The following is a 23,540-nucleotide window of genomic DNA, read 5'->3' on the forward strand; positions in this document are numbered from 1 at the left end:
TAGATTTTTGATGGTTTATTTTTGTCACATACTATGTTATATACGTTTTGCTGTACCAGCATTTTAAAATGAGATTATTTGCTTCTAACAGTACAGCTTAGTAAGCCTTTTATACATATTTACTATATATAATAGCACATGTCTAAATTGCATTTAAATTATTCATTATTCTGGAAAATCAAAATCTTTTAACTACTTAACCAGAATTTGTAAGACCTATGAGACGGATTGTTGTTCAAAATGGCTACAAGATCTAAAAGCAAATTTTAAATATTTTTGCTTAAAAAATGTGTTGTTTCCATTGTAATTTTTATTATATAAATTTTGCATTCAAAATTTTGAAATTGGATCATCAGTTTATACTGTACAAGCTAAATCTATGAAGCAAGTACAAGTATTTATAAATAAGTAGAAAACCCCACTCTTTACCCAGACAACAAAATGGAGGATTGCTTATAAACAATCCTTGGCTTAGTAACAATTAGTGATGTCTGCACATCCAGTGCCTGAATCCACACTAAACACTCTATCTTTTAAATCATTTATAAAATTTTAGTGTAATGTATAACCTGCTTAAGTAAAACTGTTTACATTTATAATAACATTGAAAAGAATTCAGAGGGGAGCCTGGGTGCCTCAGTCGGTTAAGCATCCGACTTCAACTCAGGTCACGATCTCGCGGTCTGTGAGTTCGAGCCCCTGTCGGGCTCTGGGCTGATGGCTCAGAGCCTGGAGCCTGCTCCGGATTCTGTGTCTCCCTCTCTCTCTGCCCCTCCCCCATTCATGCTCTGTCTCTCTCTGTCTCAAAAATAAATAAACGTTCAAAAAAAAATTTTTTTTTAAAAGAAAAGAATTCAGATTCTACTCACCAGTGTGTTTTAACCTTAATCAGAAAAAAAATTAACATGGATCCCATTCTTGTTCAACTCTTGGCTTGTTCAAAGCTGGCAGTTAGCATCAATTGAGGTCCTTTCACAAATAATCTTATTTGTGAATAAAGTGAATTTATATCATCAACAGATTAATCATCAGCTACTGAACAGATGGGAACAATTTTTAGTTACTCTCAATTTTATCAGATTTGTAATATTAACTTAACTGTGTTAAAACCTCTGTGTTAAAAACCTCTGTCTTATATTATGTATTCTTCATGTGGATTAATTTATTCCTTTTTTGTGAAAGATACATAGTCTTAGCAATTTCCATTTTGTTTTAACAAGCTTTTCATGTTCCATTAAGTTTTTCATTGACCCAAATGTATACTCATTCCCATAAAACTAAAATCTTTGAGTACTAATCTGAAGTATGATTGGATTAAAAGAAATTTTCTGCAAGAGAGTAGTTTTTTTCTAACTGCTTAGTAGACAATTTGCCTCGTTTAATCATTTAAAATCACTAAATACAATATAGTAAAGATCTTTGTTATCTCTACTTTTCATTTCCATGATAAAAATGCCGCATTGGAAACTTTTGTTTGTAACACTCAGATTACATCTATTAACATAGCATTTTATGCAGAACCTAAATATATAGTAAGGAAAAACAACTATGAGAATTCATCCAATTATAGTTAATCCGCATTATTTGTGCATTCTGTATTTGTGAATTATGAATTCATCTACTTGCTAAAACTTATTTGCAACCCCAAAATCGGTACTCAAAGTGCTTTGGGGTCATTCATGGGCATACACAAAGCAATGAAAAATTTGAGTCACCTGTTTTAGGCATTACTAGCTGAGGTCAAACAAAGCCATGCTCTACCTAGTTGTTTTAGTTCTCATATTGTAAACAAATGTTTTCTGGTGGTCTTTTGAGCCATGTTATTTCACTATCTAAAGTGGTCCCCAAGTGTAGTGCTGAACTATTTCCAAACTCAAGAAGGCTGTGATGTGCCTTATGGACAAAAAGCGTTGGATAAGTTTCATTCAAGACATGCATTGTAGTGTTATTGCCTGCAAGTTTACTGTTAAAGAATTAATGATATATATTAAGTGTCTTTAAATAGAAATACACACAAACCAAGGTTATGTATTGATCAGGTGATAAAAATTTTGTGATCAGAGGCTCTCAGGAAACTAATTCTGTATTTCTGGTAGGAGTAATGATTCAATATGCATTAATTCAGTATTCACAGTGATTTTATAAACCTTAACTACTGCAAGTAATGAGAATATATCATATCCATTTTCAGGTAACTAGCATTATCCCCAAGTATACTATAACCTTTTTAATTTCAAGGACTATAGTGATATCAATGCACACTGAGTGGAACAAATGCTAATTCAAATAAGCAGACCTGGGGCGCCTGGATGGTTCAGCGGGCTAAGTGTCTGACTTCAGCTCACGTCATGATCTCATGGTTTGTGGGTTCAAGCCCCATGTCAGGCTCTGTGCTGACAGCTCAGAACCTGGAGCCTGCTTCAGATACTGCCTCCCTCTCTCTCTGCAACTCCCCCACTCACGTGCACACCTCTCTCTCAAAAATAAACATTAAAAAAGTTCAAATAGGCAAACTACTCATGAGAAAGGTACATGTATCATGGGCAACTCTGCATTTTTCTTGGATTATCATTTATTTGACAGGGACTGTGCATTTACAGAAACTATTACAGAGCCACAATTTTTTTCTTTGAAATGTTCTATAATGAATATTTTATAAAGTCATTGTGAGTCAATTTGCAACGAATTTGACTCTTTAATCAACATTATTTCCTCATCTATATACTTTCACAGATTGACATTTCTAGAAACCCTGATATAAACTCTGAAAGCTGCACCAGGATAGAAAATGCCTTGAAGCACAGATAGGAAAGATGCTAAGGGAATTACGATCTCCAGCATTTACACAAGTCCTGTTCTTAACAACCACTTAGGTCAGAGAAGAAAATAAAATCTGTTATGACCTTATCATATGAAGGAGTGAGTCCCACTTCCTTCCACTTTCAATGAAACTTCAATTTTTCTTTGATTCAGGCCACACTGTCCTTTCAAAAGCATGTGAACATTTTTGTCTTTTTTTTTAACTGCTGAAGCAAAAGCTACATTTCAGATTCTCAGGCTTTTGCAGATATGAGATTATTTTAGCACAATAAAATTTTTGAAACGTTTTTAGCATGTTAGTAAATTAACAGAATTTTTTTGCAGTCCAAGAAAAAAAATAACTGTTTTAGATACATCTGAAACAATAGCAAAAGCTATACGTTTTTAGAAATTTCTTAAAGCAATACAAATCCCCCCTGCTGTCCAAAGCTGAAGGCAGAGTTTCCTAACAACCTTGAAATATTCTACCATAAATATTTATTGATACTTTAAGAGTACTCCTTTTGTACTAGTGGTAGATTTTAAACAAGTCTGCAAATGCACTTTTACTTGAACTCAGCTGGGAGTCTTAAGAGATATAATCAATGGAACTGTACTATAATTGAATTGCAAAGAATGAAAGAAATAAACTGCATAACAAAATTTGATCAGAAAGAGCTCTTTCTAAGGGAAAACTTTTTAGAGTATGTTGGAAAATAAAGCTTCTGGAAGGCCTTGATTATTTTTTAATCACATTAGCAATCTGGAAGCCCTATGACTCAATGCAGAGAATGCCTTGGGCTTCCCCAGGAAAAGATTATATTGATTTCTGCATCAGGTCCTGAACAGATGGATGAGGGTCATAGTCCATTATGCTAGAAATCAATGCCATTTGACTCTATCACTTTCCAAACAATGAATACTCTGTTGTAACTGATGCGTCTTTTTATTTTAGCGTCTTTTATAAATTCTAAGCACAATGCCAACCTATTAAATCTTTATATTCTACTCCCAAAGTAAAGTAATTGAAAGAGGTAATTACAATTTTTAAAAAGGGGGGGTGGGTCAGGCTGCCAGTATAAATACAGATATTATAAAAATTCTTTATCCCTACCAGAAATTCCAACTCAAAATTGCTATCATGAAAGCTCATAAGAAAATGTCTGGACAGTGACACCCGGAAATGTTCCAGACAAAATCTTATCTAATGTGCAATCAATCTGGTGCTTGCCCGAAAGCAAACTTCAGACAGAACCGGAATATAATCCAGCTGCTTTCTCAAGTGGCACCCAAAGGATCTTCTACATCCTCCACTGTTCCATCTATGCCAGAGGAATCTTTTATTCAGGCATGATTTCTGTTAACACAAGTCATAAATCTTTTATTTATGGTATTTAAACACACTTACCCATATAAGATTGGTAGGTTTTCCCTTCTATTCTTGCAGAACTTAATAATTGCCTTCCTTGTTAACAAACATGCTTAAGAAAGAAGTATTCTTTTAACAAAGAGAGTTCCTCCAGGCATTCTTATTTTTTGAAAACTTCAATTTTGTTTTGCGTGCCTCTTTTGAGATGATGAAATTCATGATTGAGAGCGGTTGTGACTTTCTATTTTCTTTCTCTTGCTCCCTTGCCTTTGAAATAAAGGAAGAATGGGATTGCCTGGGTCTTAGGATCTATTTCCTCTCCTTTTCAGACCTCTTAAATTCCTGAAAATGCATCACCTGCTGAAAACCAAACTAGGAAAGAAAATACTTTGAATGACATATAAATAGAAAGAGACTGGAGGAATTATTGGTACTCATATTCCATATATTTTACTTCACATAATTATGAGTTTTGACATTTCATATATTTTACTTCACATAATTATGAATTTTGACATCTCTGTACCTAGGAAGCTTAGGTCTTAAAGTCTGTTCAAATAACCATAAAACTCAAAATCAAAACAAATAAATACATTTTATGAGCTTCTGCCAATCACTGATTTGCAAACTGGAATGTACACAAATTATTTAAACTGTGCTTACTGTGCAAAATACACTTTGGCTTATAATAAAACTGGTAGCTAACACGTATAGGGCACTTATGGAACAAGCATTTTCTAAGCACTTTACATAAATAACGTCAAGGTAATTATTCAGGCGAATACCAAAACTACCCCTCATCTACACGTTACATTTGGGATATAGAGGGGTCAAGTCATTTGTTCAGTTTTCCTGCAACTGGTATGCGGTTAGAAATGGAACCCATTTTTGGACGTGGGTGCTTTTTGAAAAGTGAATCATTAAACAGGTTTAAATCCCACCCTCCAGGTTTAAAATTTCAACCTCAAAAGTGATTCAAAGTTTTATGAATTAATTCATAAAACTAGAGATCATCTTTCATAATTCCCATCAGATGCTGAAATCCCTTGAATACTTTCTTTGAATCCTTTGAATTTTTATATATTCCAATGCTATTTATTTTGGTGAGGTTCATCTTTATAAACTCCTATTCAGCATATCTTGTCTCGGTTTTCCAGGCTGTTACAGAAGAATCCCATTTCTCACCTGAGATTCAGTTGATCTTCAGTTTTCTCACCTCAGATGTGTTCCATACACAAAGCATTTCCAGCCTCTCCTCTGCAGCTCTTGAAATCACTAGACAACTGGGATGATAGATGGCACTTATGTTCCCAAAAAGAAAATGTCAAGCTACTCCTTCATTGTCAAAACTGTCAGAAGTTGTTGAAGTTGAATCTAGAAGCTCGGCTTACAGTGTATGAGCTCGTTAAAATATCCCCTTCACTCTCCTGGTCTCAGAACTGTACTCTGGGCTTGCCTCACTGTGCTCTTCCCCACCAGTGTCCTCAGCAGTAATGGGACAGCAACACAGAGGTTGAACAGGGGTGTTAAGAGTACAAAGGGGCTGGGGGAAGGCTGTACCGTTTATCTAAAAGGAAGGAGAAAGCTGAAACAGCAAAACATAATCCTATCAAAAGGAAGATAGTGCCTATGGGAACTTCCCTTGATAGACCATTTGGAGAAAACTTCATACTTGCATTAGCCAATCTCCCTTTATAAGCACAGTGCCATTGTTAGACAGTTACATTTTCTACCCCGGTGTTTGTACTGATGTATATTTGTATACTCTTTCTGTTACTCTTTATTATTATATAGCTATAAAATAGGCCCTATTTGTGAACAGTGACAATGATAGAAATACAGTGACTCAGAAAGTCTTGAATATATTGCCCAACAGAGACAAATTATTACTTAGGTAGCAATAGTAACAGCAGTATTAGTGTGGGTAGATGTTTTAAAACTTGGTCTATGAACCAAAACTTTCCCTAAAACAGATTTTCATTGAATTTTTGTCAGTATTTTTCATTTAATTTAGGAAAATATGTAATCAGATATGTCAGGGAAAGATTATTATGTTCAATCCCATTTGAGATGCTGGCCTCAGCATGCTGATGCACACTAACACAAGTCTTCAGAGTGTTATTAAGAGAAATAGATTGAACTCCCGACATGAAATGGGTAAGCTGCGATATTTCTATTAGTTTAAAAATAGGACATTAGAGTGTGTGTGTCTCCAGAATTTCTTATCACTCTGGTTGATTTTTTTTCCCAATCTGTTCATCCTCTCCTAACACCTTTTCCATTCAGCATTTCTTCCCCCAAAGTCCAAATATTTTTTTAATTATGTGATTGTAAATAATCTTCTAACTTAAAAACTGGTCTATTAGTTGTGAAATTAATTGTAGAGGATACAGTTATTAACCATCATATAATTTCTTTCTACAAAAATCCTGGATGATTAAGAGGAAAAAATAAATGGGTTATGGATTGGGCTGTAGTGTTTATAATTTTAATAGTGTATAAGAACTTACATGACTGGTCTCTCTATTTAGTGTCTACATTTATAATACAATGTCAATACTTAAGAAGGAACTGATCTTTATGAAAATATCACTCTGTCTTGTATATTTTGGTGTATGGTCAGTTCCTACTCTACCTCATCATTACCCTCAAATGCCCCCTTCAAAACCGAGCTTCACTCCACCTCTAGTTTCCTAAAGGACTCATCACCCAACACAAAGACAACCACTTTATTCTCAGATCTTTGTAATAAATTGCCACAAGTTCTAGATTTGTTGCTTTATGGCATTTTGCACCTTATTTCAGGAATGCATGTTAATATAGTCACAAAAAACAAAAAACGTAATTTAAAATTCTGTTGTGTCTGCCCCATCATAACATGCTGTGCTTCTGGAAGTTGGAGCTCAATAAATGCCTTTTAAATAACCGAAATATATTTTTCTGCCAGTAGCATGCTGGTTAGGAGTTTTCTGAATCAATTCACATCTCCCAAGAAATGAGAAACTCATCAATGCACGAGACTTAGCCAAATGATAAATATAACATTTCTGCAGAGAAAAACAACATGGTGATTAACAATCTGAAAATCTGCCCCAAAGCTGAAGAGCCCTTTCTTATTATTAAGATCTATATAATCACAACAAAAATTAGTTTGGACCTAATCCCAGAATTCCCCTTAGCAGTGCGTGTACGTGCCTTATGGGTGCCGTGTGGTATGGGAAAACACCGAATCCATTGCTTCACTTGTGACTGATTTGGACACAGTCACGGAGCTGTAGGCTAAGGTTGCTTCTGCATTCTTTCTGAACAAAAACGATCCCTTTGGCCAAAAAAAGCAGACATTACATTTATTTTTCCACATTATTTTTAACTATTAGTAGTGCTACGAGATACAATAGCAAATGTGGAAGGAATGTTGTTAAAATGAACCCAAATGGAGTTAAAATTCAACTTATTCTCATTGTAATTTTATAGTTAGTGATTTTTTCTTCTCTTCAATGATTTCCTCAAAATCAAAAACACGTTAATTATATTTTGGTCCTTAGTTTTCTTATAATAATTGTGATAATAGGCATATTTTTCCAGATCAGGAGGAGATATAATTTGCACACCAAATGTGAGAAAGAAGTTGAAAAAATTTAAATAATTCAGACAATAATTTAAAATATATACTTGGACTTCAGATTCTAGTTTGGCTATATAAATCATGGCATGCCATTAGTCCCATTGTAAGAAGTAGAAAAAGATATATTAAATCAAAGAAAAAAATTTACAGCATTTAAGAGTTTTGTATGGAAAACAATCTAAACTAATTGGTGCTTTGAAAATTAGCAAAAATTGGCAGCTCCTTAGCTCTGAGAGTTATTTCTAAGTAGAAGTGGGAAATTGTGCCTGCCACCAGTAAAGGAATTCTTGAGAGGTTAAGAAGAACCAATCGGGGACTTTACTGGCCGCCTAGTCTGATGTGGTAGACGGGGACCTGGAGGACATCCAAACTCAGAGCTTATTCCCCCTGATCACCAATTATTTGCCATGGGCTTTAGCTGAGTGTGTGCCAGTGTGAGAAGGAAAAGCAGACACATCTTACTGTCTCACTTCTTAGATTCCAAAGCTCTGCACGTTGCAATACATACAGGACAAAATTGCCATCCTGTATTTGGAAATCATTATTCCTTATTTATGCCATTTTTTTTCTTAATTCCATTCTAATCATTTTCTTTAAGATGTTAGTTTTTCTTAACACTAGTAAGTCTTACATTAATTTTAAAGTATTAATACTGTTGGAGCCAAGGGCAGGCTGCCCTAGGTGGGACACTTTGGCATAAAGATTATTTTGAGTTAAAGGCCATCAAAACCCAGCAGATTTAGGAAAAGTTCTTTTACCCCCCCCCCCCCCACACACACACACAAACAGTGCCTGAAAAGAATTTAGAGGATCTATTCCAGGAAGAGAACTATCACTAGCATTATACTAGGAAATGTATACTAACTAGGTATGGGAATATGGTAGATAGGGAAGAACCTAGCAAGGCCTAAGTTTGATCAAAGTCTTCCTTGTCCTGTGGTTTCTGAGTGCCCCAGTAAACATTTGTTTACCAAACATTTAGTCTTTTTTCAACTTTCTGTAAATTAGATTCCTTCTTTTGAAGTCCAGATCCCTATCCCTTCTCCTTAGTTTAGAATAACATGTATACCTCATCTTGCCTGTCTTTGAAATTCTTTGAAATTTCCTATTGGTGTGGATTCTCCCTATGTAGGAAATTAAATTTGATTTTTTTCCTGTTAATTTAGCTCATGTCAATTTGATTCTTAGTCCAGCGAGAAGCACCTTGAAGGTGACAGGACATTCTTGTTCCCTGACAATACAAATTGGTACCTAAAACTTTTTAAAATTATGAAAAGCATTTCATCTAAAGCTTAAAATGTATAATTTTTCACTCTTACATGAATTTTCCCATTTTTGCCTTCCTCTTTTAAGAATTGAATATATGGTACTCATTTAAAATATACAACTGTCAGACCTTGAAAAGGGACACAGTTAGTTTTAAAACTAATGGAAGAAAGGACTAGGACAGAGATTAGAAGAATAATAAAATAATTATTTCAAAGGCTTAAATGAACAATACAAAAATCATATACTCAAGATAATTTGCTTCTAGCACGTTAAAACCCATGGACATCAAGTTTATGGCAGTAAAATATTACTAAAGAAATTTAGAAAATTATGAAAAAAATATTAAAAAATAATCTAGAGGACAATATTTTACATACTTTAATGTAACACATTTATATCAATATTGAGCCTTTCAAGTAAAAGGATGGTATATAAAAGAAAGGTCTTTAAATTGAGATCTCCGTATACCCATAATATATCCCAGAACAAATGATAAAAAGGAACCCAGAATGACACATTGCAAATAGCTATGACATTTCTAATAACTTTAGAGAGATAACTGATCTGTCAGTGATGATCAGAAGATAGAAATTTTCTATCAGGAGGTAGAAATTGTTCTAGCTTCTTTTTCACCGGGCATTTTTAAAATTCTGTCACCTTAGAACTGTTTTTCTCTTAGTTAGAATACAATAGTATGTGTTTGTACTCACCCACTATAGATTTTACTTTTTTAATCAGTTAACTTCCAAAATAAATGATGTTCCAATCTTTGATGGTCTATAACAGTCCTATTTCTTTTTTTTTTAATGTTTATTTATTTATTTTGAGAGAGAGAGAGAGCCAGGGGAGGGGCAGATAGAGAGGAGAGCGAGAAAATCCCAAGCAAGCTCCGCATGGTCAACATGGCGCCCAACTTGGGGCTCAATCCCACAAACCATGAGATCATGACCTGAGCCAAAATCAAGAATCATAGATAAGTAAATGACTGAGCCACGCAGGCGCCCCTAACAGTCCTATTTCTGAGGGAACTTCCCTGATCTCAGATTTTATTGTGTTTTTGTTGTTTTAGTTTGGGTTTTGAGTTTTGGGAATTTTGTTTCATTTTTGCTGTAGGTTGTATTAAAAGCATTATAATACTAATAAGAGAAAAAAAACACTTTCTGTCTTCCAACTCAATTTTGAGGCTATTGGTATCTGTTGTTTGCCTGGATGCCAGCTAGAAGACACTGATCTGAACCCCTGCCATGGGGAAACCTCAACAGCAAAGTTAAGTGAGCTCACCTTGTGAGAATGGCTCCTGTAGAACTACAGCTTGCAGCAAACTTCATCCGGATACAATAGCACCTGGGAGCACCTGGGCAATGAAAGGTAACTGAAAGTTGTTATTACAACTACCATTGAGGAAGAAGAAATTTTCCTCTGTCTAAGATTTTTATAGTTGGACTAAGAATCAAATTGACATTAGACAGATTAATAAGAGAAAATCAGATTTAATTTCTGACATATGGGAAGTCTACACAGACATGAAATCCCAAAGACAGTCATGTAAAATGAAGTATATATGTCATTCTAAATAAGGAGAAGTGAGTACAGGTCTGGGACTTCAAAGGGAAGGGATGAAATTCACAGGAAGATAAAAAAAAGTCAGTGTTTAGTAAATGTTTGCTGGGACACTCAGAATCAATGGGACTTAGAGAGGAATTTTAACAGACTTTGAAACTTCCTCCTTGTCTATAATGTAGTTATCTGGTCCTCTATCTAAATTCTTTTTAGGCAATAGGTTGGTTGGGGGGGGGGGGGGGAAGGTCAAAGATAGGGAAGGTCATCATAATCTCCATGCTGAAGTAACCCATCTTGGGGTGGCCTGTCTTTGGCCTCTGTACAACACAGCATGTTTATTGCTTGGTATAAAATGATATATAAACAAATACATATTTACCAATTTCTAAGTACATTATCTTTGGATATGACATGACCATTGTACTTACAGGTAGAGGACTAGGTTTTTTTACCTAGATTTTTAGAAAACCAAAACACAGTTAATCTTAAGTGTAAATACAGTTTAATAAAGATGTTTCTTTTCCTTTAGCAAAGTTTTGCTCTGATAAGTAAAAATAAATGCTCCTTACATAATTGTAAGATTATTTTCACAAATAAATAGATGATGTTGATTATTATGCAGGTGCTTCTCATTTGTCAGCTCATAAAAAATCTAAAATATTGGCTTGGGCAATCAAGGCCAGGTACAATTAGAACCCTGGTATTAGCCTGCATTTTTTTTTTTTTCTGCAGCACCTATCACATTTCATAATACTCTACCTACTTATGTTGTTAATTGCCTCTTCTCAAAAGGTAATCCTAAAGGTCAAGTTTTCACATCTGTATTCTTCATTGTGGCATTCATAGCTCCTTAAGCAGTGCCTGCTTGGGGGAGGAGAAGGAAAAGATTGAAGATGGCAGTGTAGGAGGATGCTGGGCTCATCTTGTCCTGCTGATTGCTTAGATTCCACCGACATCTGCCTAAATAACCCAGAAAAACGCCAGAAGACTAGCAGAGTGGACTCTCTGGAGCCAAGCAGTAGACAAGAGGCCGACGGAGGAGGGTAGGAAGGGCGGAGAGGTGGTTCATGCTACACAGACTGGCCGGAGGGAGCCAGGGCGGTGGAGGGACAGTCCACCTGACAAGGCAGAGCCCTCAAAGTCTGGCTTGCAAAAGCGGAGGGGCCGGACTCCATGAGTTCTGACAGCCAGCAGGACTTAACATCTGGAATGTTAAAAGTCAACAGCTCTGCTCTCAGAGCAGGGAGGGTGAGAGGACACTGGGAGGGACAGTTGTTGAGTCCCTCAAGACAGAGCTCAGCTCAGCAAGGGAACAAATGTGGGCAAGTGCCATTTCCCTCTTCCATCCCCCAGCCAAAATTCCAAAGGGAACCAGTTCCAGTCACCAAACTTCCTTGCACCACGCAAATGTGCAATGCTGTGCTTCTGTGGATCCATCACTCCCATGGGCCTGCCTCCCTCCCAGTGCTGCAGGGTCCCTCCAGCAGGGGACCACCCATGGCAAAGCAAGCTAAGCCTGCACCTCCTGCCCCTGTGCACCTTGCAGATACACCCCAGCTAATACACCAGATCCCATCGAAGCAGCACCACAAGCCTGGCAGTGTGCAAGCAGCCCAGACAGGGGCCACACCACTCCAGAGTGAGTCCTGCCCATGGGAGAGGGGAAGATAAGGTACACACCAGTCTGACTGTGGCCCCAGCAGTGGGCTGGGGTCAGAGAGCAAGTCTGACTGCGGCCCCGCCCACCAACACAAGTTACTCTGGACAGCACAGGGGAAGTGCCCTTCAGTTTAGAGCTATTGCAGGGACTACCCAAAAGAATGAAACGGAAGAATTCTCCTCAAAAGAAACTCCAGGAAGTAGTGACAGCTAATGAATTGATCAAAAATGATTTAGGCAATATAATGGAAGAAGAATTTAGAATAATACTCATAAAATTAATCACTGGGCTTGAAAAAAGCATAGAGGATGGCAAAGAATCTATTGCTACAGAGATCAAGGGACTAAGAAATAGTCACGAGGAGCTAAAAAGTGCTATAAATGATGTGCAAAATAAAATGGAGTCTGCCATAGCATGGAATGAAGAGGCAGAGGAGAGAATAGGTGAATTAGAAGATAAAATTATAGAAAAAGAGGAAGCTGAGAAAAAGAGATAAAAAAGTCCAGGAGTATGAGGGGAGAATTAGGGAACTAAGTGATGCAATCAAACGGAACAATATCCATATCATAGGAATTCCAGAAGAAGAGAGAAAGGGCCAAAGGTGTACTTGAACAAATCATAGCTAAGAACTTCCCTGCTCTTGGGAAGGAAAAAGGCATTGAAATCCAAGAGACACAGAGAACTCCCTTCTGACGTAATTTGAATTGATCTTCTGTACAACATATCATAGTGAAACTGGAAAAATACAATGATAAAGAGAAAATTCTGAAAGCAGCTAGCGATAAATATGCTCTGACTTACAAAGGGAGACACATAAGAATAGTAGCAGACCCATCTACTGAAACTTGGCAGGCCAGAAAGGAATGGCAGGAAATCTTCAATGTGATGAACAGAAAAAATATGCAGCCGAGAATCCTTTATCCAGCAAGTCTGTCATTCAGAATAGAAGGAGAGATAAACGTCTTCCCAAACAAACAAAAACTGAAGGAATTCATCACCACTAAACCAGGCCTACAAGAGATCCTAAGGGGGATTCTGTGAGTGAAATGTTGCAAGGACCACAAAGTACCAGAGACATCACTACAAGCATGAAACCTACAGATATCACAATGACTCTAAACCCATATCTTTCTATAATAACACTGAATGTAAATGGACTAAATGCTCCAACCAAAAGACAGAGGGTATCAGAATGGATAAAAAAAACAAGATCCATCTATTTGCTGTCTACAATAAACTCATTTTAGACCTGAGGACACCTTCAGATTGAAAGTGAGGAGATGGAGAACTATACATTATGCTACTGGAAGTCAAAAGAAAGCTGGAGTAGCCATACTTATATCAGACAAACTAGACTTTAAATTAAAGGCTGTAACAAGAGATGAAGAAGGGCATTATATAATAATTACAGGTCTATCCATCAAGAAGAACTAACAATTATAAATGTCTATGCGCCGAATATAGAAACCCCAAATAAAAAACAATTAATCACAAACATAAGTAACCTTATTGATAAGAATGTGGTAACTGCAGGGGACTTTAATGGCCCCACTTACAGCAATGGAAAGATCATCTAGACACAGGATCAATAAAGAAACAAGGGCCCTGAATGATACATTAGATCAGATGGACTTGACAGATATATTTAGAACTCTGCATCCCAAAGCAACAGAATATACTTTCTTCTCAAGTGCACATGGAACATTCTCCAAGACAGATCACATATTGGGTCACAAAAAAGCCCTTAATAAGTATAAAAGAATTGAAATCATACCATGCACATTTTCAGACCACAATGCTATGAAACTTGAAATCAACCACAGGAAAAAGTCTGGAAAACCTCCAAAAGCATGGAGGTTAAAGAATACCCTACTAAAGAATGAATGGGTCAAACAGGCAATTATAGAAGAAATTTAAAAATATATGGAAACAAATGAAAATGAAAACATAACCATCCAAATGCTTTGGGATGCAGCGAAGGCAGTCCTGAGTGGAAAATACATTGCAATCCAGGCCTATCTCAAGAAACAAGAAAAATCCCAAATACAAAATCTAACAGCACACCTAAAGGAAATAGAAGCAGAACTGCAAAGACACCCCAAACCCAGCAGAAGAAGAGAAATAATAAAGATCAGAGCAGAAATAAACAATATAGAATCTAAAAAAAAAAAAAACCTGTAGACCAGATCAATGAAACGAGAGTTGTTTTTTTGAAAAAATAAACAAAACTGATAAAACCTCTACCCAGGCTTCTCAAAAAGAAAAGGGAGATGACCCAAATAGATAAAATCATGAATGAAAATGGAATTATGATAACCAATGCCTCAGAAATACAAGCTATTATCAGGGAATACTATGAAAAATTATATGCCAACAAACTGGACAACCTGGAAGAAATGGACAAATTCCTAAGCACCCACACACTTCTAAAACTCAAACAGGAAGAAATAGAAAACTTGAACAGACCCATAACCAGTGAAGAAATTGAATCAGTTATCAAAAATCTCCCAAAAATAAGAGTCCAGGACCAGATGGCTTCCCAGGGGAATTCTACCAGACATTTAAAGCAGAGATAATACCTATCCTTCTCAAGCTGTTCCAAAAAATAGAAAGAGAAGGAAAACTTCCAGACTCATTCTATGAAGCCAGCATTACTTTGATTCCTAAACCAGACAGAGACCCAGTAAAAAAAGAGAACTACAGGCCAATATCCCTGATGAATATGGATGCAAAAATTCTCAACAAGATACTAGCAAATCGAATTCAACAGCATATAAAAAGAATTATACACCATGATCAAGTGGGATTCATTCCTGGGATGCAGGGCTGGTTCAACATTCGCAAATCAATCAACGTGATACATCACATTAATAAAAGAAAGATAAGAACCATATGATCCTGTCAATCGATGCAGAAAAGGCCTTTGACAAAATTCAGCATCCTTTCTTAATAAAAAAACCCTCGAGAAAGTCGGGATAGAAGGAACATACTTAAACATCAAAAAGCTATTTATGAAAAGCCCACAGCTAATATCATCCTGAATGGGGAAAAACAGAGCTTTCCCCCTGAGATCAGGAACACGACAGGGATGCCCACACTCACCACTGTTGTTTAACATAGTGTTGGAAGTTCTAGCATCAGCAATCAGACAACAAAAGGAAATCAAAGGCATCAAAATTGGCAAAGATGAAGTCAAGCTTTCACTTTCAGTAGATGACATGATATTATACATGGAAAACCCGATAGACTCCACCAAAATTCTGCTCGACCTGATACATGCATTCAGCAGTTGCAGGATACAAAATTAATGTACAGAAATCAGTTGCATTCTTATACACTAATAATGAAGCAACATAAAGACAAAGAAAGAAACTGATGCCATTCACAATTGTACCAAGAATCATAAAATACCTAGGAATAAACCTAACCAAAGATGTAAAAGATCTGTATGCTGAAAACTATAGAAAGCTTATGAAGGAAATTGAAGAAGATACAAAGAAATGGAAAAACATTCCGTGCTCATGGATTGGAAGAATAAATATTGTTAAAATGTCAATACTACCCAAAGCTATTTACACATTCAATGCAATCCCAATCAAAATTGCACCATCATTCTTCTCAAAGCAAGAACAAGAAATCCTAAAATTTGTATGGAACCACAGAAGACCATGAATAGAGAAAGTAATATTGAAGAAGACCAAAGCAGGAGGCATCACAATCCCAGGCTTTAGCCTCTACTACAAAGCTGTAATCATCAAGACAGCATGGTATTGGCACAAAACAGACACATAGACCAATGGAATAGAATAGAAACCCCAGAATCCGACCCACAAAAGTATGGCCAACTAATCTTTGACCAAGCAGGAAAGAATATCCAATGGAAAAAAGACAGTCTCTTTAACAAATGGTGCTGGGAGAACAGAACAGCAACAGGCAGAAGGATGAAACTAGACCACTTTCTTACACCATTCACAAAAACAAACTCAAAATGGTTAAAGGACCTGAATGTGAGACAGGAAACCATCAAAACCCTAGAGGAGAAAGCAGGGAAAAACTTCTCTGACCTCAGCCACAGCAATTTCTTACTTGACACATCCCCAAAGGCAAGGGAATTAAAAGCAAAAATGAACTATTGGGATCTCATGAAGACAAAAAGCTTCTGCACAGCAAAGGAAACAATCAACAAAAGTAAGAGGCAACCCATGGAATGGGAAAAGATATTTGCAAATGACATATCGGATAAAGGGCTAGTATCCAAAATCTATAAAGAACTCACCAAACTCCACACCTGAAAAACAAATAATCCAGTGAAGAAATGGGCAGAAAACATGAATAGATGTTGTTTTAAAGAGGACATCCAGATGGCCAACAGGCACATGAAAAGATGTTGAACATCACTCCTCATCAGGGAAATACAAATCGAAACCACACTGAGATATTACCTCACGCTGGTCAGAGTGGCTAAAAAGAACAAATCAGGAGACTATAGATGCTGCAGAGGATGTGGAGAAATGGGAACCCTCTTGCACTGTTGGTGGGAATGCAAACTGGTGCAGCCTCTCTGGAAACAGTGTGGAGGTTCCGCAAAAAATTAAAAATAGATCTACCCTATGACCCAGCAATAGCACTGCTAGGAATTTATCCACAGGATACAGGAGTGCTGATGCATGGGCACTTTTACCCCAAAGTTTATAGCAGCACTTTCAACAATAGCCAAATTATTCAAAGAGCCTAAATGTCCATCAACTGATGAATGGATAAAGAAATTGTGGTTTATATATACAATGGAATACTATTTGGCAATGAGAAAGAATGAAATATGGCCTTTTGTAGCAACGTGGATGGAACTGGAGAGTGTTATGCTAAGTGAAATAAGTCATACAGAGAAAGACAGATACCATATGTTTTCACTCTTACGTGGATCCTGAGAAACTTAACAGAAGACCATGAGGGAGGGAAAAGGAAAACAAAAAGTTAGAGAGGGAGGGATCCAAACCATAAGAGACTCTAAAAACTGAGAATAAACTGAGGGTTGATGGGGGGTGGCAAGGAAGGGAAAGTGGGCATTGAGGAGGGCACCTATTGGGATGAGCACTGGGTAATGTATGTAAACCAATTTGACAATAAATTTCATATTTAAAAAAAAGAGTGCCTGCTTCATAAATATTTGTTGAAGGAATATTTAAAAGAATGTCTGAGGTGATATGAAGACTTTTTATAAATATATCTAGATCATAACTAGGAGAAGTTCTTATGTGATCCGAAAAATCTTTCTAGTTACCTTCTGACTCCATGTTTTTTACACAGTGAAATTAAGAATTCCAAATTGCTCCTTCTGGCATTTATCCTTATTTTGTCATAGACTAGCATTTGTGTTGTGCTCTCTAGAAATTTTAAACAGCACATAACAAACAAAAATCATGGAAACAGTATGTATGAGATATCTGTTGCATAACAACCAATATTCCTCCTCATTACAGATCTTTCATACATGCTGGGAAGCCAAATGTCAGTATCTGACAAATTGTTGAATGTAGCAATATGCATCTTTCCTAAGGTTTGGAAGCCAGCCTCCATACCCATGATGAAGCTTTAATTGTGGAGGTATTAGTATTCATAGGTACGTCAAGAAAAGACCACTTTGTCATTGTGCATATCTATTAAATTTTATGTTGCTTCAATTCATCAAAACATATTTTTAAATACCTTTTGAATTAAATAGACTTTGATCTGATATCGAAATCTCAAAATTTTGATCGTCTAGTTTTATAAGTTTAAAAATATGGAATACAAGTCAGGTACCATCCATTTACTTATTTCTTTAGATCTAAGCATGGCAGATAAATGAAATATATAACAAAATTGTTTTGAAGACCATTGGGATGTTCAGTAACTTTTTTCTAAAAATTCTATGTATGTAATTATAGTATATAATTTACATATAGTATATATGTAATTTAGTTCTAAAAAACCTATACATAGTTATATTCAAGGCAATTAATTTTATTTAAAAATATAGCCATGGTCAACTAAGAATTGTGAAGTTTTATATAGCATGTTTCTTATCTTGTAAAAACTTAAATTAATGAACAAGATGTCTAGTTAATACCAATATCTTGCATGTCAAAATTTATCAACAAGAAAATGTTTTAGATGCATATCTAATATTTCAGGAGGCTTTATAGTCAAGGATTTTTTTTTTTACTGTATACACAAACAAATACCATTTATTGCCCTATAATACGCTAACATTTACCTTCTTGTAAAATAAATCATGCACAACACATTTTTAAATATGATCCCTAATAACAAAGTTTGACAAGGTGCTTGTTTTTAATCTTTCTTGGGAGGTTTAACTCCAATCTGAAATGCTATTTACATTCAGCAGTACAATCAATTCTTTCACATTCTATTTTACTGGAAACAGTTTCATTGAAATGTGCTAGTGTAAATGGGTTTCAAGATGTTTATTAAATATCTCATAAGCCTCTCGGCAGTACTAGACTGTGATATAGTTTTAAAACATTTCAAAGCTGTGGGTCTACATAACATAAAGTAAAATATTTGTAATTATGGTGAAATCTCACAGAGTTAGACACTTCATTCAAAATTCCTAATAATTTAAACCCATTGCTATGATGTCTGATTTCTTCTGGCTTCTGACTGTAATTTAATGAGGAAAAACAAACAAACAAAAAAACTTTTAAGGCAGAAGCAATTTACACATTTAGAATCCCTGACATTGTATTATGAATACAAATTCCTTACTATAGAATTGTTAATACAGTTGTTTATCATTGGAAGGGCTAATTGACATCACTATGACTAAAGAAGTTGAGTTAGAGGCTGTCATATATAAAGCTAACATCTAACTGAGTGATTAAGTATTTTAACAGAACAGTTCTTAACATTCCAAGAGATCTAAAACTCATAGCTCATACCCAAATATAAAGGCATTTGCTTTCAATACTTAAAATTATATTTACAGCTTATGAAATAATTAATACTGGATTTGTTTTAGTCTTCAATGAATTTATATTATACAGTTAAAATAAAACTCACGTGTTGCATTGTATCAGTGCCCCATTGTTGCTATAAGAAATTATTAGAAACTTAGTGGCTTAACACAACACAAAGTTATTCTCGCTCTTACAGTTCTGGATGTCAGAAGTCCAAAATGAGTCTTTTAGGGCTTCCATCAAGGTGTTAGCAGGCTGATTCCTTCTGGAGGCATTAGGGGAGAATCCATTCCTTATTCTTTCAGCTTCTTTGGTTCCTGGCCTCTTTCACCTTCAAAGCCAGCCATTTCATCATCTGGCCTCTGTTTTCAAAACTCTCACTTTCCTGCCTCCCTCTTTCCCTTGGAAGGACTCTTGTGATTACATTGGGCCCACTTAAATCATCCAAAATAATTTCCTTATCTCAAAACACTTAATCGCATCTGCAAAGTGCTTTTACCTGTAAAGTACCATATTCCCAAATTTTACCGACCGGGTCATGGAGCCATTATTCTGCTTGCCACATAAACAATAGTGAGTTTTCTTTTAATTTTTACCAGCACATCAAAGTTTTTTTTTTTTTAAAAGGCTTAACCCTTTTAATTATAGCATTGAACATACTGTTGTATTTTAGGTTAATATCTGTCCTATTTTGATACTGTTTTTTTTTTTTTTTTTTTTTTTTTTTTTTTTTTTTTTTTTTTCCACAAACAGTTCTATTTCCTTCTGGTCATTTCAGTTAATATAAGTGAATATCATCATCCAATTGAAATAGTTATTTTGAACGGATACATGACTTTTAAAATGTTCTTTACTGTTTGTGTGCACCATTTTCATTGTGTTTTTATAAGTGTGTAACATTTTTTTGTGAATCATAACCTTTCTCAAGAGAATACGCCTTAATAGTTCAACTGAGACTTTTCCTTCTCTTTTGAAGCCAATTCACACACTTAGCCCCCACTTCAGTTACCTCTTTCTTGTCATGTGAGGCACGTTTTTAATGGCATAAAAGAAGTCAGGTGTTATTGTTAATTATAAAGACCTCATGAAAAATTTAGCAATTCTGTACCTTGGGTAGTGATTATTATAAACTTCACCAAAAAATTAAGTGTAGGATCTAGAGATGTTTTTTCAACACAGATATATGACAGCATAATGAACTGCAAAGAAAAAAAAATTAAAGAAAACAGTTTATTATTGAAGGAGGGGAAAGAAAATGAAGTGGTTTATCACTAAGCACAGTCTTTGTAGACAAGCTATTTAAAAAACAGTGGGAATTTTATTGCTGTCCTTGTAAGGAATGGAATGTACCTACTCTCTTCCTCCCTTGACTCTAGTTCAAGCATTATACATGGAAGAATACACAAAGGACAGCCTATAAAATTAGGATGTTTTATTGCTTCCCATGGTTCACTGATTGGAAGGCAGTAGAAGATCCTGTGCCTATGTACCATTGCCTCTATTAAAGAGAAGGAAGACTAGATAAGAAGTAGTGATTCTATTTATTGTTTATGCAAAGAATTTTGGGGTAATTTAGATTTCTATAATTCACATTGCTGAGACCAAACTTGGGCCCATGGAGAAAAAAAAAAGGAAGAGAAAAATTTATTCAGAATAAAATTGAGAATCTGCACAGATCCTTCCCACAACTATACTTTCCTACCATTCAAACCATTGTCTGTGAGGAAAAAACTATTCCTAGCTTTTAAATAAGTAGTTCATATGAAAGAAAACTTTATTTTTCAGCCGGCAACATGTTCAAAATCCATTATCCCTGAGATGATACTGCCAAAAATTTTAAGAATGTAGACTTGATTTATTAACAGAAACATGATAGATGCGGATTATAAATAATGTAAAATGTAAATAAATAATTTAACAAATCAATAATACTCTGTATTGGTCATGCCATATCTGGAATATTGTACTTAGTACTGCACAGCTTTTCAAATCAGTAGGTATAAAGAAGAGGATGAAACCTTTATAGTAAACCTTTGATGGCTCCAGAGTTCTTAACCCTTCAAAAGAAGTAATAAAGTTTCATCTTGGCCCCTGAGGGAAAGTTTCTGTTCAGAAAAACATTTGAACAGTTAGTTATTTGAGTGGGTTATGTTGTAAATAAGCAAATTAATTAATTAAAAATCTATCTTAAATTAGTATAGTTCTTAAGCTGCAATGTGTTTTAACATCAACTGTTTTCTTTCACTTCTACAACTTCCCTAAGAGAGAGACAAAGCAGCAGTCGTTCCCCTATTCTAGATAAGGAAATCAAGCTAAGAGGGATTGAGTAGTTTGTATAAAATCACACAGTAAGTGGTAGTCCATGTCTCAAATATTGACATTCTCTTTATAATTTTGTATTCTATACATGAGACACAGTAGTCTCTTGTGTGATATTATTGTGTGAATTAAATGATACACTATATATATATATATATATATATATATATATATATATATATACACATAGCATGATATGAGACAGTATAGTGGATTGAAACAGAGACACTGGGGCACCTGGGTGGTTCAATCGGTTAAGCATCCGACTCTTGATTTCAACTCAGGTCATGATCTCATGGTTCGTGGGTTCAAGAACCACACTGGGCTCTGTGCTAACAGCATGAAGCCTGCTTGGGATTCTCTCCCTCTCTCCCCCTCTCTCTGTGCCTCCCCTGCTCAGTCTCTCTCTCTCTCTCTCTCTCTCTCTCTCCTTCCCTCTCTCTCAAACATAAATTTAAAAACTTTAAAATAGAAACAGAGACACGACACAAATTGCCTCAATTTATATCACTGTCATACCAACTTCTAGCTGTTTCACCATTTGTGAAATGTGTTAATAATACCACCCATCCTACAGGGTATTTGGAGGAATAGATAAGTTAGTACGTTATAAAGTGATTTGCTATAAGAGCTTTATCAGTGTTAATGACCATAAAAATTTATTATTTTCTGACACATGAAAGGCACTCAATAAATGTTAACTACATTAGCTCTCCAATATCAGAGTGTTAATCCAGATGATGAATTAATATGTTTGTCATGTTGTAGAAGACATTCTAGAAATGCAGGGATTGGGGGAGAGTGGGATTTTTAATAAGCAATCTCCTGAGTTCATTTGTAAATTTCTGTAAATCACTGTGATGTAGGGAATCATATGGAAGTTCTCTCCCAAATCAAATACATTCTTTTCCATAAAGTTATATTCCATATATATCTAATCTATGCCCAAGGTGTAACTGAGTGACTAAATTTGCAAACTGTCCTAGGCTTTGGTAAATAAAAAGATAGTCATGGCTATAATTATATATGCATAATTTCCTGTATCAATTTCAATACCCACCAATTTATAGGAATTTTTATCAAAAGTCTTAATTGCTGGTGAATGGATAATGTAACCTCACTGAAAAGATTTTCCTTATTCAGTTTTTTATTTAATATCATTTTTAAGTTTGCAGATTATGCATTCTATACTGGTGAAAGTCAATTCTCCATATTTGCTTTGATGTTCACAGAGAATAAAATTCACAGAAGAACTAAGTTTACGTATTTCACTACTAAAATCTAAACCAAGGTGAATTAGATGCATTTTTTTTCCTCTAGGCACTGGAGCAAAAGCAGACAGTAATTTAGTCACAGTACATCTCCAGAGGAAATTACGATTTGTAAATATGTCATGATCTGAGAAAAGGTGGATCCACTATACATATTTTACAACTATAACACTGTCTTATGTGTGTACAAATTTATAAACGAGAAACACTGTGTTCTCTGCTAGATTCATGGTCTTATCTATGGTACAAATTTATTCTTTTCAATATTAACTAGAAAATGATTACACTAGGCCAAGGGAGTATAACCATGTATTATGAAATAATTCTAATAGTTCATTACCATGTTGGTGTCTTGAATGGTAAGTAAGAAATTTTTCAAATTGATTTATAATTTTGTCAGAAAAAGGAAATTAATATTTAAGCTAATGTAAAAGAAAAAGATGCCCATAAATTATTGACAATGCAAGATCTCTGTATAAGTTTTACAAATCTATATGATGTATGAAGAAAATGTTTTCCATTTCCAAATTGTTGTTTTGTTTGCTTTGTTCTTTTTTTAAATGTTTATTTATTTTTGAGATATGGAGCGTGTGCACGAGGAAGAGAGGAGCAGAGAGAGGAAGACAGAGGATCTGAAGTGGGCTCCACGCTGACAGCAGAAAGCCCAAAGTGGGGCTCAAACTCAGAAGCCAGGAGATGGTGACCTGAG

At 35.4% G+C, this 23,540-nt stretch overlaps 1 long non-coding RNA gene across 10 annotated transcripts in view; it reads right to left on the bottom strand.

Moving 5' to 3' along the window:
* LOC132692159 (uncharacterized) overlaps positions 1 to 23,540 on the bottom strand; it is a 93,882-nt gene that overhangs the window by 23,955 nt on the left and 46,387 nt on the right. For 7 of the 10 annotated variants that reach the window (XR_013554896.2, XR_014137542.1, XR_014137539.1 and 4 more), the window contains 2 exons: positions 11,386 to 11,486; positions 10,344 to 10,416 (listed from right to left, as the gene is read on the bottom strand). This is a non-coding gene — a long non-coding RNA (uncharacterized LOC132692159). Of the gene's footprint in view, positions 1 to 10,343; positions 10,417 to 11,381; positions 11,487 to 23,540 lie in introns of all 10 variants that reach the window. The other 3 variants (XR_014137537.1, XR_014137536.1, XR_014137540.1) reach the window with 2 other exon arrangements.

The sequence above is a fragment of the Panthera onca genome, chromosome B1 (assembly GCF_046562875.1).
Source record: "Panthera onca isolate mPanOnc1 chromosome B1, mPanOnc1 haplotype 2, whole genome shotgun sequence".
NCBI lineage: Eukaryota > Metazoa > Chordata > Mammalia > Carnivora > Felidae > Panthera > Panthera onca.